The 15,064-nt window shown below is 50.6% G+C and overlaps 1 protein-coding gene across 2 annotated transcripts in view; it reads left to right on the forward strand.

Moving 5' to 3' along the window:
• Mvb12b (multivesicular body subunit 12B) overlaps positions 1 to 15,064 on the forward strand; it is a 162,787-nt gene that overhangs the window by 121,623 nt on the left and 26,100 nt on the right. The gene's annotated exons all lie outside the window — the stretch shown is intronic.

Raw genomic sequence — 15,064 nt, forward strand, 5'->3', positions numbered from 1 at the left:
GGGACACTATACTTACCTAGTGTGTGCTGTTCACAGGCTGTTCTTACTGCTGAAATACTTGGGACGATAGGAATCAGTCATGGAATCAAAGTAAAGGCATTGGCTTAGGCGGGGGAGTCGGCTCCGTCAGTAAAATGCTTGTCCTTAAGCATGATGACCCGAGTTCAATCCCCAGAACCTACGTAAATGGTAAAGTGTCAGATGTGGTGGTGTGAGTGTGTGTCTGATGTGGTGGAGTAAGTGTGTGTCAGATGTGGTGGAGCAAGTGTGTGTCAGATGTGGTGGAGCAAGTGTGTGTCAGATGTGGTGGAGCAAGTGTGTGTCAGATGTGGTGGTGTGAGTGTGTGTCAGATGTGGTGGTGTGAGTGTGTGTCAGATGTGGTGGTGCAAGTGTGTGTCAGATGTGGTGGAGCAAGTGTGTGTCAGATGTGGTGGTGTGAGTGTGTGTCAGATGTGGTGGTGTGAGTGTGTGTCAGATGTGGTGGAGCAAGTGTGTGTCAGATGTGGTGGTGTGAGTGTGTGTCAGATGTGGTGGTGTAAGTGTGTGTCAGATGTGGTGGTGTGAGTGTGTGTCAGATGTGGTGGTGTGAGTGTGTGTCAGATGTGATGGTGTAAGTGTGTGTCAGATGTGGTGGTGTAAGTGTGTGTCAGATGTGGTGATGTGAGTGTGTGTCAGATGTGGTGGAGTAAGTGTGTGTCAGATGTGGTGGAGCAAGTGTGTGTCAGATGTGGTCGTGCAAGTGTGTGTCAGATGTGGTCGTGCAAGTGTGTGTCAGATGTGGTGGAGTAAGTGTGTGTCAGATGTGGTGGTGTGAGTGTGTGTCAGATGTGGTGGTGTGAGTGTGTGTCAGATGTGGTGGAGTAAGTGTGTGTCAGATGTGGTGGAGTAAGTGTGTGTCAGATGTGGTGGAGTAAGTGTGTGTCAGATGTGGTGGAGTAAGTGTGTGTCAGATGTGGTGGAGTAAGTGTGTGTCAGATGTGATGGTGCAAGTGTGTGTCAGATGTGGTGGTGTGAGTGTGTGTCAGATGTGGTGATGTGAGTGTGTGTCAGATGTGGTGGAGTAAGTGTGTCAGATGTGTGTGTGTCAGAGTGTGTGTCAGATGTGGATGGAGTGTGTGTCAGATGTGGTGGAGTAAGTGTGTGTCAGATGTGATCGTGTAAGTGTGTGTCAGATGTGGTGATGTGAGTGTGTGTCAGATGTGGTGGTGTAAGTGTGTGTCAGATGTGGTGGTGTAAGTGTGTGTCAGATGTGGTGGAGCAAGTGTGTGTCAGATGTGGTGGTGCAAGTGTGTGTCAGATGTGGTGGTGCAAGTGTGTGTCAGATGTGGTGGTGTGAGTGTGTGTCAGATGTGGTGGTGTGAGTGTGTGTCAGATGTGGTGGTGTGAGTGTGTGTCAGATGTGGTGGTGTAAGTGTGTGTCAGATGTGGTGGTGCAAGTGTGTGTCAGATGTGGTGATGTGAGTGTGTGTCAGATGTGGTGGAGCAAGTGTGTGTCAGATGTGGTGGAGTAAGTGTGTGTCAGATGTGGTGGAGCAAGTGTGTGTCAGATGTGGTGGTGTAAGTGTGTGTCAGATGTGGTGGTGCAAGTGTGTGTCAGATGTGGTGGTGTGAGTGTGTGTCAGATGTGGTGGTGTGAGTGTGTGTCAGATGTGGTGGTGTGAGTGTGTGTCAGATGTGGTGGTGTGAGTGTGTGTCAGATGTGGTGGTGCAAGTGTGTGTCAGATGTGGTGGTGTGAGTGTGTGTCAGATGTGGTGGTGTGAGTGTGTGTCAGATGTGGTGGAGCAAGTGTGTGTCAGATGTGGTGGTGCAAGTGTGTGTCAGATGTGGTGATGTGAGTGTGTGTCAGATGTGGTGGAGCAAGTGTGTGTCAGATGTGATGGTGTAAGTGTGTGTCAGATGTGGTGGTGCAAGTGTGTGTCAGATGTGGTGGTGCAAGTGTGTGTCAGATGTGGTGGTGTGAGTGTGTGTCAGATGTGGTGGTGTGAGTGTGTGTCAGATGTGGTGGTGTAAGTGTGTGTCAGATGTGGTGGTGCAAGTGTGTGTCAGATGTGGTGGTGCAAGTGTGTGTCAGATGTGGTGATGTGAGTGTGTGTCAGATGTGGTGGTGTGAGTGTGTGTCAGATGTGGTGGTGTGAGTGTGTGTCAGATGTGGTGTGTGAGTGTGTGTCAGATGTGGTGATGTGAGTGTGTGTCAGATGTGGTGGTGTGAGTGTGTGTCAGATGTGGTGGTGTGAGTGTGTGTCAGATGTGGTGGTGTGAGTGTGTGTCAGATGTGGTGGTGTAAGTGTGTGTCAGATGTGGTGGTGTGAGTGTGTGTCAGATGTGGTGATGTGAGTGTGTGTCAGATGTGGTGGAGCAAGTGTGTGTCAGATGTGGTGGAGTAAGTGTGTGTCAGATGTGGTGGTGCAAGTGTGTGTCAGATGTGGTGGTGTAAGTGTGTGTCAGATGTGGTGGTGTGAGTGTGTGTCAGATGTGGTGGTGTGAGTGTGTGTCAGATGTGGTGATGTGAGTGTGTGTCAGATGTGGTGGAGCAAGTGTGTGTCAGATGTGGTGGTGTGAGTGTGTGTCAGATGTGGTGGTGTGAGTGTGTGTCAGATGTGGTGGTGTGAGTGTGTGTCAGATGTGGTGGAGGGAGCAAGTGTGTGTCAGATGTGGTCGTGCAAGTGTACAACCTAGTATTGGGGAACTGGAGACAGACGGTGTGTGGAGTGTGCCCAACCAGCCAAAGTGTCTGAAAAATCTCTGTGAATTTTCTCCTCAAAGCCCCTGTTGGTTTCTCTGCTTTATTACCTCCCCTAAGACTTGGGGCTTGAGCTAGCCAGCAGTTATTTATATTCACTCAGGGTTCTGTGGCCAACAGGTGGTTGGACTAGATGGTCATGAATGGAACCATCCACACATGTGACAGGGACAACTTCATTGATGTGGGAAGAGCAGAACCAGGACTGTTGGCCTTCACTCCACACAGCCAGCCCAGCTGGGACACAGCAGGGGACCACACTCCCAGGTGTACAAACTGGTGTCACATAGACTTTGTGACACCATGTGCCAAAGCAAGTCACATTGCCAAGCCCTGATGGAGGAGAAGGAAAGCAGTTACACTTGGTGATGGCATCGTGCCCTTTGCAGAGGGATGGGTTAGGGCTAGGGTTAGGCCTATGTGGTGTTTTTGCAGCCCACCAACCCCTGTCTACTCTCAGAGACACCCTGTCCTGGCCACAGGGCTTCCTCTGACTGGTGTGGGGGTCACTAGGAAAAGAAGAAGGGATCCCAGTGTTGAATTTATTTGCATCTACTTTAGAGCACTTTCTAATGATGCCTCAGAGATATATACTTCATAATTAAGAAATCTAGTGTTTGAGATAATTCCTATTAAAAATTGGATCTTAGCCCCGGGGTAGACATAATAACCTTGTGTGTGTGCTACTGACTTGACAGGAAATCAGGTTTGAGTGAAGCGCGGTCACCCTTGCTCAGCTGGCGAATAGAATAGGGAAGAGTCCTGTCTTGCGCTTAGTGCCTTGTGCCTGGGGTCTTGTGCTGGGCCCTGTCCCTCAGCCTGAACTTGGGTTCAGCTTCTCTTGGCATAGGTGTGTGTTGTGCATGCCGCAGGGACAGCACCCAGGTCTGTCTGTCTTCTTCCTCGGGGTGGACATGGCGGGGGGGATCCATGGGCTGTCGCAACTCAGCCCTGGGGTTAGCACAGGTTCCCTGGGTTTTCACTGGGAAGTCACTGTTGTCCCTTCCATAATGGGGTGCAGTCTGGGGAGTGAGGTGCTTCTGCACACAGAGCAGCCTGTCCCTCGGCACACTTGGACCTGGCAGCCATTGGCTGTCCTGTCAGTCATTCAGATTTGGGGGTTGGCATTTGATGTGGAGGGGCTTTCTCTCAGCCTGTGGATATGTTTATCAGCTTCTATCAGCATGAACCAGTGGCTTCTCGTTCGTTGACCTCCTTTTTCTTCCTAAGACAGCTGTGTAGCTCAGGCAGGTTTTGAACTTTCAATCCTCCTGTCTCAACCTTCTGAATTTGCTATCACTGGCATGCACCACCCCATCAGTGTCCTTTGTCGTTTTCTTAGATGCTCAGACTGTCCTGTAGTTACCAGCAGGAGCTCCATCAAGCCAACTTCCATGTTTCCGTGGTTCTGTGAGTGTCTTTGTTTTCTGGCTCAAGAAGTTCCTGGTTTTCCTTTTCAGTCTAGAATCAGCCATTTCTCTAAGAGCCTGCTTCTTTAGAGAAACAAAAAGAAACAAAAGCCAGGGCTCCAAGCCTGCATGCTGCTCCCAAGTGCCCTTGAATCTAGGCCCTCAGCCGAGAAGCATGTGTCCATGCGTGTGTCCATGTGTGCACACACAGCCCTGCACTTCCATCCATATATTAGTCCCTCCACCTAGACACTGAGGCCAGGTTTATGCTGACTAACCCTGTTCTGGTCCATACCACACAGTCTCTTTCCCCACCCCCCTCCTCTCTCTCCCTCTCTCAGGGCCCCAGGCCCCACTTTTCTCTCTTGTCCTTACTAGTTAGTCCTAACAGTTTTGCCCATGGTGTTCCAACCTACACAAACCAGTTTTCTTCTGTTGGACCTCACAAGTGCCCCACAAAAAGCACATGCTAGATGGAACCCCCAGCCCATCTGCTGCCTGCTGCCTTGCCCACCCTCATAGCAGCTCCTGGCATCCAGTTCCATCACCCTGGGTCCCTCCTGTTCCTCTAGCCCAGTTCCCAGGCTCTCAGTTCTTCCATCCATGTCTGCTTCTGTACATTCCCTCTCCTACACTCCTTCTGCAAACGGCCCTTGCCCCAACCACCTGCACCAGCCTTACTACCTGTATTAATTAGGGTTTTGGGGAAATAATTAAACACCATAATCAAAAGCAACCTGGGGAGGAGCTTGTTTCATCTTATACTTTATATTAGAGTCCATCATCCAAGAAGTCAGGATAGGAACTTAAAGGCAGGAACCTGGAGACAGGGCTGAAGCAGAGTCCATGGATGACTGTTGCTTACTGGCTTGCTCTACATGGCTTGCTCAGCCTGCTTCTTTATACCAACCTGGATTGCAGGCCTAGGCTGGCACCACCCCCAGTGGCCCAGGCCCTCCCATGTCTATCATTAATCAAGAAAATACCTCCCCCCCACCAGACTTGCCTACAAGCAGCCTGATGGAAGCATTGTCCCGATTGGGTTCCTCTTTCCATATTCCTCTAACTTGTGTCAAGTTGAACAAAAACAAAACAAGCAAACAAACCGGCCAGGACAATTGACCCCTTGTCAACTTGGCACACTGATGCACCACAATTAAACCATACCTTTTCTTTTATGTTTATCCCCAGTGTCTCAATATCAACATCACAAAATAAAAACATTCCAATTTTTTAAATTTTCACAGTCTTTAGGAATTTAAACACTTTAAAAATTCAGTCTATTTAAAACATCCAAAGTCTCTTTCAAAATACAAGGTCTCTCTAAAATATCTAAAGTCTCCTAATTGTGGGCTCCTGTAACATCAAAGATTGGGCTACGTACTTCTTATTTCAAACAGGAAAGGCCAGGGCACAGTTATAATAATTTCAAAGCAAAACCAAAGTCCACTGGTGTAGAAAGCATGGTGCATGGTATCTGGAATTCACTTATGGTCCTCCGGGTTCCACAGGACTTGTACAGCTCCCCCCCTCGGGCTGTACCAGTCACAGCACTCATAGCTCATCTCACAGGCTCAGGCTGGTGCCGCCACAGCTGTTGCTGTCCTTGGTGTAGTCCCAAGTACTGGCATCCCTAAAATTCTGGAGTCTTCATTGCAACTGGGCTGTGCCTTCACTAATAGCTTCTCCTGGGCTCTATTCAGGGACTCCAGCCCTGGCACCTGGTGCCAAGCCTCAACTTGCCCTCATGGCTCCTTCAGTCCTGAGGCTTCTATTGCAACTGAGGCTGAGCCTTCGCCAGCAGGCTCTCCTAGGCTCTTATGATGCCAAGTCTCAGCTGCTCTCCATGACCTTTTCATGCCTTCAAAGCCAGCATCACCTGGAAGACTCTCACAAGACTCTTACTCTTGCCTCCTTATACCACACTCTGCTGCCGGCCGGCCGGCATGAGATGCAGCCTTGGCCCCGTCTGGGCCATAACTTCTGAGTGTTGAGAAAACACTCCCCGAAGATTTTTGTCTCAGTGATGCTAGTCTTTTCTTAATCACAGCTTACTCTTCAGCCCCAGGTGACCAGTATTAATTGTCCCAGCAAGGCAAAGGCTGTACTTCGGTGGTTCTGTCTCGTGTTGATCACAGATAATTCTTCAGGGCTGCATAGTCTTGTTACAGAATAGCACAGCATAGAGTCTTTACTTCCTTTGGAAACTGCACAAGCCGGGTCCCTATTATCTGCACTGCTCTAAGCATTATATTCTAAGTCCCCACAACAGCTCAGCCAGCCCTGATCACTCAATGCCTTTTCCAGCCAAAAAGTTGAAGTGACTCCACAGTTCTCCCAAACACAGTCAGGTCTGTCACAACAATATCCCACAAACCCCGGTACCAGTATGTCTGTCTTAGGGTTTCGTTTTGTGTAATAAAACCCCGTGGCCAAAGCAACTTGGAGAGAAAAAGGATTGTTTCATCTTATATTTCTGTATCACAGTCCATGATCGAAGGAAGTCAGGCAGGAACCTGGAGGCAGGAACTGAAGCAGAGGCTGTGGAGGGTGCTGCTTATTCATCCTGCTTCCTTATACCATCTGGGACACCGTGCCCAGCGATGGCATCACCCAGAGTGATCTGGACCCTCCCTCATCAATCATTAATTAAGAAAGTACTCCACAGGGATGGGGAAAAACCGTAATCAAAATATATTGTGTGAAAATTAATTTTCAATTAAAAAAAAGAAAATGTTCATAGACTTGCCTGCAGGCTATCTGATGGAGGCATTGTTCCAATGGAGGGTCTTCTTCCCACGTGACTCAAAAAGAGAACCAGCCAGGAGAGTCTCCCCGGTGGTTCTGTCTGGTCACCCTAGCTAGACACACACACACACACACACACACACACACACACACACACACAGACACACACACACACACACACACACACACACACACACACACACACACACACACACACACACACACACACACACGAAGTATATTTCTTTATACTTTCAGACACACATAAATGCACAGAAAACAGCTACCGGCCCAAGGCCCATGCAGACCCCTGGCCCAGGTTTCAGAGTGTGTTAGCTTAGCTGGCCTTTAGGGATGGATTCCTTGGAAAACAGATTCATATATTGAGACATTCAAACAATATATTTTAGCTGGCAGTGGTGGTGCACACCTTTAATCCCAGCACTCAGAAGGCAAAGGCAGACAGGTCTCTGTGAGTACAAGGCCAGCCTGGTTTACAAAGTGAGTTGCAGAACAGCCAGAGCAACACAGAGAAACCCCGTCTCAGAGAAAAGAAAAAGTACAGTTTAAAATGGTTTGTGTTGGTGTTGAGGTAAAAAGAGGCCCCAGAAGGGAAGGCGCATCTCCCCTCCTGAGGTGTCCGCCCCCACGGAGGCCGTTGTGTGTGACGCTCAGCCAGCAGGGCCTGTCCAGTGGCCACCAAACTTGCCTGCAGTAACAGTGAAGTGGCTGGATGGGAATGGCCTTTGTTTTACAGCAGCCCGCCTCCCTGAGGACTGCTGTTCTCAAGGACAGCCTACCTTCCGATCTGCACAGTCACGCCCCCATGCTTCATCTCCTGCTCGCCAACGGGCTTTAGAGTTTCTGCTTTGGAACGTCAGGTGTGAGCACTGACTCCAGAGCCTCCTGACTACAGAAGCCTCCCGTTAGTCCCATGGATGTGATCCTGAGACAACTGTCTTCACCTTAAACCAAGTGTAAATGGTCTTAGAGCAAAGCCATTACAGAGTTATAAAGTTTCCTCAGAGGAATGCAGCTGTTCTAGCTGGATTTCTAGGCCCTCCTGGGTATAGGACATGTCCTCCTACCCTTCCCGCTCTCAGAGCTCGCCAGGAACCTCCCTCCCTGACCAGATGTCTGCATTAGAGCAGGGCTGCTCTCAGCAGGGCCGAGGCCTCCCTCCTCTCCTGGTACTAGGGATGTGGAGAGGAATCCCCCGTCAACTGAAGTGACAGGGTTGGGCATTTTGTGTAGAGATGGGTCTGGAGATGATTGTGTGTGTGAGATCCAGAATGCTTGTGCCCAACAGAACCCGGGCAGTGTCGGTGGGAGACGCCTGTAGTTTATTAGCCTGGGCTTCTTTAAAGCAGTTTTGTTTGTGTTTTGTTTCTGCCTGTGGTGCTGGGGTGGAACCCAAGGCCTTGCACCCGCTTAAGCAAGGCCTCCATCCCTGAGCCGGGCTCCCAGCCCTTTAGGACTCTTTCCAGGGGACAGCAAACAAATGGACCTATTGGGGGGGGGGAGGCTTGGTTCTTGTTTTCTTGAAGGAAAGAATTCAATCAAGACACAGATATTTTAAGCTGAAGTTCATTTAGCAGAGCAAACCCAACAGTCGAAGAGAGATGGGGGGGCTGCCCCCAAGGTGGGGTGCAGCCTAGTGCGTTCTGTAATGTGGATTTTAAAGTCTTAGGAATATTTACGAGGTGACATATTCATGGGGTGAGGTGACCCTTTTTCCCTCCCAACTCATAATGAACCAGATTTCCCTTTTGTGGTAGTTCTTCCCATGGTCCTCTAGAAAAACCCATGGGACTAGGCTTGAGGTCAAAACCACAATGCAAACAGTATTTGAATGGTGCCGGGTCTCTTGAGGATACAGACCCTTCATTAGTTCACGTGGAGGATAGCCCAAGCCTAGCTGCAGCTCAGGGACATTTAACCACGACATTCTGGCCACTGGGAGACCTGGCTAAGATGCAGCCTTGGCTTTCTTCAGTCGCCTCACATCTTACTCCTTACCTGTGTGGTACCAGATTGTTCCAGAACCTCATTTCTGGATCAAGCTTTGCTTGTAACTGCCAAGAGAACATATGGCAGGGAGGGCGCTATTGGGTGCCCTGTGCGTCATACCACAGTGCAGGGCAGACATTGCATCTATACCTCTGGGAGCCTTTGACCGGGACTCATGGGTAAGATGGTTTAATATGGATACACGGAGTTTGTGAAGGGCCTTTTCCTCTGTGCAGCAGTAATATCATCATCCCTAACCAACCAAGAAGCTTGTTTGTACATGGGCTTTGTGTTTTTATCTCATTGCCACAGGAGTGGCCCAGATATTATCATTTTCTTTCACAGTTGAAAGAAGGGTCAGATAGAGCGACCCTTGTCCTAGTCACAGCAGTGGGGTAGGAGGTTGTGCTCTGAACTCATTCCCCAAAGAAACGGTCTGTGCTCTGTATATGAAAACCATGTGTCAAGTGGCTGCCATAGAACGGCTGTGCTCGGCTCACTCATGCTTGCTGCCTCGCTCGCCCCCACCCCGGCGTTGCCAACAAGGCAAGTGAAACTCTGACTCGGGATTAAGTGACTTACCAAAACCACATGCCTGGCAAGCGGGCACCACGCCCATGTGACTGACACCAGTGCCCACACTTCTTCTTCCTCTTGAGCGTGGGGCTCCGGAGTCTCCGGCTGTGGCTGATAAATTGCTCCTTTTGGCTTATGAATAACATGGCAAAACAAATTACTTTGGGGACCTAGAAGGAAGTTGTTGGCCTTGTGTAAACTCATTTGGAATGTCACCCAGCAGACAGCTCCGGAGGCGTCTACAAATATCTTCCAAAGATATCTCCAAAGTGAGTCACCCAGAAAGCAGGACGCCCCGTGTTTTGGTTTGCAAATGAGTTTTGAGAAATGGCCTTGAGATCGTGAGCTGCTGCACTTTTCCCATCCCACATTGCAAAGGACTTTGGGATGCCACTTTGGGGAAAGGAGGGGAAGGGGCGGGATACTGATTGCTTACTGCTCCAAGCCCCAAGCAGGTACAGGAGATTAAAGGCCCCCCACCACTCCAACCACATTGAATTTCATTCTGAAAATGACTACCTGCCAGTAAGCCAGTTTGCCAAGCCTCCTCTAGGACATCCAGGTACCATTACCTGGCTCACCTGCCGCTGTGTGGTGACTGTAAGCAGGTAACAGCAGAGGTGATGGGAGTGGGGTTTGGTTTTAAAGTTTACATTTTTACAACTCTATTTTATGACTCTTTATCAAGCATGTTGAGATGAAATCTAAGTGTCCTTGTCCCTTCTGCTTGTGGAGATGTCAACGAGGGACGGAGTTGACTGCTCTGAGCAACTTTGGGTGATGGTGGAGGGTCCGAGGTACGAAGCCTGGGAGCTGTCAGTGGGTGGTTTGTGTAGAGTCTGAAGAAGCCTGAGGCGTGTGTCAAGATGCGGGATCAAAGGCGAGCTCTAGGGATGGCTTTGGGAAGTAAAATGATAGTTTCCACACAAAGGGAGGAGGCAGGAGCTATGACGAGGAGCCCATTTGCCAGGCAGACTTCCTACAGGTTCATAGAGTTATCTGTGGGAGCAGAAATCCAATTTGATGTTCAACCAGATGCAGCATGCAAATTGGGCAGCTTCCCTGAGAGCAGCAAAGACGGGGTGTGGGTCAGCAGAAGCAGAGAACACAGCTCTAGACACCCCCTCTTTGCAGCGGGGGTGAGGCATGCAGCAGATTACAGCTTTATTTGTTTAAACCTCAGGATCAGTAAGCATTCACAGTCCTCTTGACTTGTGCTGGCTGGTTGTAAAAAGAACAGTTGAACGAGCTCATTGTTTGGGGGCCTCTTTCTTTAATGTATTTTACAAACACTCGCGGTGACAGGCCTGACATGCAGATTTCTATGTACTTGCTCTTCAGTCTGGGATTACAGCATTAATAACACAGTTCCGTGCTTCGTGCCATTTTTAAGCATGATCGTTATGATAAAGGGCATATACTTAATTACAGGCCTGCTTAATTACAGCTCTGTTGCAGCTCGTTTGTTTAGGAGAATGCTAATTGCGCTACGGAGCCCACGGCACATCCTCGCTTTCATCTGCTCCTTGTTGCTCCATCCATGGATCGGCATTTGTTAAAACTGCCACCAATTTTCTTTTTTAAGTAAAAAGAAGAAAGCAGTGGCCTGACACTAAAGGGACACAGCTCTAGTCAGATATCGGGAGCCACAGTGCCGGGATGCTGTCCCCGCAGCAGACCCCTGGCTGCTGTCGTCAAGTGTGCCCGTTGATGTAAGGAGTCTGCTCCTGAGCACCGGAGCGTGAGGCCACTTTAGACAGGCTCAAAAGTGTGGTGGCCCAGTGTGGACACAGCCGCCAGCCCATCCTTCCCCCACAGCCAGGCTGTGGACCTGAACCAGGCTCTGTCACAGCCCTGAAACTCCTGAGTGCCTGACTCGGGTGAAGAGGCTGCAGGTAGGAGGTTGAAGGTTCGCCACCTCGTACAAGGGAAGGAGCCTGGCTCCTTGCTTCTCCTCTGTGGAAGAGACCTTGGGGGGACCACGGGTCCTCCACCTTTCTTCTCTCGTTACCTCCAAGGCTTGGAGGAGCCTTTGTGATGTCACCCTGGGAACCCTACCCGGAGAAAGGACCAGTACCCGCTCTGGTGTCTTTCCTGATTCTGTGACATGACCATGCACACAGGTCAGGCAGGATCAGGGAGAAGCCCTGCCCTAACTCTTGCTGGTTGGCAGAGCACGTTGACCCTGTGAACCAAGTCACAGCAGTGTGTGGCCCTGAGTAGGGTCAGTGAGAGCCCAGTAGCTAAGACAGCAATCCATGTTTCCGCTCTAGAACAGTCGTGATGAAAACATACCAGCCCTGGCTGGGGAGGGAGAGAGGAAGGGGGAGAACAGGGCTCCCCATCAGAAGGAGGACAGAGATGATTTATGAGCAATCTTGGGGACCATGTGAAAAATGCTTGCCATCATTTTTAGGGATTATGTTTGCCAAACCTCTGAATGTTTTCAAATATGGAAGGCTGTCCAGATAAGACTCCTAGGAATGGATGCTTTTGAATCAGAAGGGGCCTTTCCTCCTACAGCTAAACTCTGCAACACACAGGCCCTGCTCCGGCCCAGCATGCATCACTTGCTCTCCCTGTTCGCTCTGTGCAGTACATCTTCCAAGAGGAAAGTGAGGCCCCCTGAACCGTGATTGGTCCGGCCAGCCCTCCTCCCCGCAGCTGTGGCTTCTTAGCCCACCTCCAGCCTTCTCTTCTCCAGACACAAGCCCCACTCTGCCTCTCCCCATGTGTCAAATGCAGTGCTGGGTACTGGGCAGAGTCCCACCTCCCTGGGGCAGCAGGCCTGAGTCTGCCTCTCTATTTCCATGTTGAGTTAACTTAGAGCCCTACAATGTCCTCCCTGTTTTCACGGCTCTCAGGATGATCATTCGAGAATATTATACAAGCTCAAAGCAGACCAAGGGCACCTGGATCCTGTGGCCATGCTGTGGCACTGTGGCTTTGAGGAGGGTACCTTCCATGTTCACAATCAAATCACATTGATGTGTCCATCCAGCACATTTCCCCTTTTGTTACTGTGCGTGTCTCCCATTCATCCAGTAGAGCTGGCCCTAAACTACAAGGTGTGACATTGACCCTGGGAAATTCCATGCTCTGACGTAGCCCAGATGTCAACATTCTGTGCCCTCCGTCAGATTTCACTGCTGGCCGATTAACAAGCATTCCTTCTAGGTTCCTATCCCGTGTTTCTTCTCAGATAACAGGTGATGTCCTGACCCCTGCAGAGCAGTTGGTTAATCTGCCTCTCCAGTGCAGGCTGCGTCCTATGGAAGGGGAGGTGGATGCCTCTGGGGAAGCCAGATGACAACTTTGTGGTGTCATTTCCGTCATTCTACCTTTCTGTGATTCCAGGGCTCAAACTCAACTTGTTGAATTTGCGCAGCATGCTCCTTTACCCGCCGAGCGTCTCACCAGCCCCTACCAGATTTTTTTTTTTTTTTTTTTTTTTTTTGGTTTTTCGAGACAGGGTTTCTCTGTGTAGCTTTGCACCTTTCCTGGAACTCACTTGGTAGCCCAGGCTGGCCTCAAACTCACAGAGATCCACCTGGCTCTGCCTCCCGAGAGCTGGGATTAAAGGCATGCGCCACCACCGCCCGGCTTCCCTACCAGATTTTTTAAGATGTATTTATTTTATGTGTGTGAACGTTGGCCTGCATGCCTGTCTGAGCACCACATACAGTGCCCAGGAGGCCCGAGGAGGGTGTCGGATCCTCTGGAACTGGAGTTACAGATGCTTGTGAGCAGCCATGTGGGTGCTGGGAATGAAACCCAGTATCCTCTGAAAGATTTTAGCCCCTGAACCATCTCTCCAGTGCCTTGCACCCAACCACACACACACTAGGTTTTTTTAATGCAATTTGGCCGGTAAGTATGGCCTGGAGGTCACATCTGCCTCCTGTGCACTGGGAGGCCTATCTAGGTGGTTTCTCTTGAGCGCTGCCCTGCTGGCTCTACCACATGGGCTAAGATCTGTTCTCTAGTGAATGAGAGGAGTGTCTGACTGCCCGGCCTCCTGTTGTGAGTCCCCTTTACCTAACGTGACCTCAGTCACTTTACCAAATGGCTTCTTTCCATCAGGACTGGGCGCTAGGGGCTTCCATCTCTGTTGCCCGTCCAGGCAGGAGTGTACCTGCCACCACCCTCCTGGTGGCCACCGTCAAGCAGCCTCATGTTTCTCACAGTGTGAAACACTCTGCCCCAGAGCTCCCACAAGCCTCCCAGTGAGGACGTCACTGTAGAAGTGGCTAAGGGGAAGCATCATTAGTCCCTGCACAGTGCCACAGTGCCTGTGTCAATTGTCATCTGTGTCCAATTGTCCTGAGTCAGGGCTTCCAGGTTACTGCTTCCTGCCCATATGACCTTGGTAGGCTCTCCCTCTGGACCCTCTGTTTCATCATCTCAAAGTGATCAGAAGTGATATGAGGGCCCTGGACCCAGCAAGCATCTGAGAATAGAGCACACAAGAACTGTGTGGGGTAAATGGAAGCTTAGAGTTCACATTGGGTGGCCAGTGGCAGGAGCCATGGAGGCCTTTCTGGGTGTTGATGGGCCCTCCATCCCTCTCTGGCAGGCTTGTGGCTTTCCAAGGATCCTTCATTCGTGGTACTGTCTGCTGTGATAGGTTTTCAGGTCATAGGAGGTGTTTGCATGTGGGTCGACGACATTATCTGGGACCTTGTCCCTCCTCCCTGGGCTAGTGTCGCATACATCATGCCGCTGCTCTCCTCCTCTCCTCTTCTGGGTTGTGGGGCCCAGCTGCAGTGGGAGACAGTCCCTGCTGCAGGTGTTTGTCCAGCCTGGAAAGCACACAGCAGGTGGCCCTGCAGAGGGGCTGGGGTGCAGGCCAGCCCTGCCCTTTGTTCCCTCCCTCCCGCAGTATTGGGGACACAGCTTAACACACCCCGCAGGGCACATCTTGTAGATGGCACTGCACTCCGGGCCAGGCTCTGCGCCTTCCTCTCCTCTCCACTCCTGATTCTCTTCTGCCCTAGCCCTAGAAGTTGGCCTCAGCGCTTGAATACCAAGGAAGCCTTCATTTTAGGAAATGGGGGGTGGGGCGTACAATGTCCATTCACAACCTCTATCTGCCACAAACTCCCTCTCACTGCAGGCTGCAGGTGCCTACGCTGAGGGCCAGATACACGTGTAGGCTGAATTTTGCCTCAGCTCCATCCGGTCTCTGCAAGACTGGTATCACACTGTGAGGACCCTGCATCACAGGCTCCTCTGTGGCAAGATTGCCACCAGTTTGGTGGTGGAGATGTAGACACACGTAGATTGCAGGGGATGTGGTACAGAAAGGAACTGAGTTTCCAGATCCCTGCATTTCTCCTTCACGGGCTGCTCACTCCACACCCCTCCCCTCATGTCCTGTCGGACTCAGCCCTGAACTCTGACAAGGAATCAGTCACCGTGAGCACGTGTTCCCCTTCCCCACATACACTGAGTCCACTCTTCACGGCTCTGGCAAGTTCTGGGCACACTTCACTGCAGACCCAAAGCATACCTCGAAGCCATTAGCCATGCTTCTTTTACACATGACTGACTTCACCACAAGCCCAGGCCAGGACTCA

The sequence above is a fragment of the Peromyscus leucopus genome, chromosome 4 (assembly GCF_004664715.2).
Source record: "Peromyscus leucopus breed LL Stock chromosome 4, UCI_PerLeu_2.1, whole genome shotgun sequence".
NCBI classification, from domain to species: domain Eukaryota; kingdom Metazoa; phylum Chordata; class Mammalia; order Rodentia; family Cricetidae; genus Peromyscus; species Peromyscus leucopus.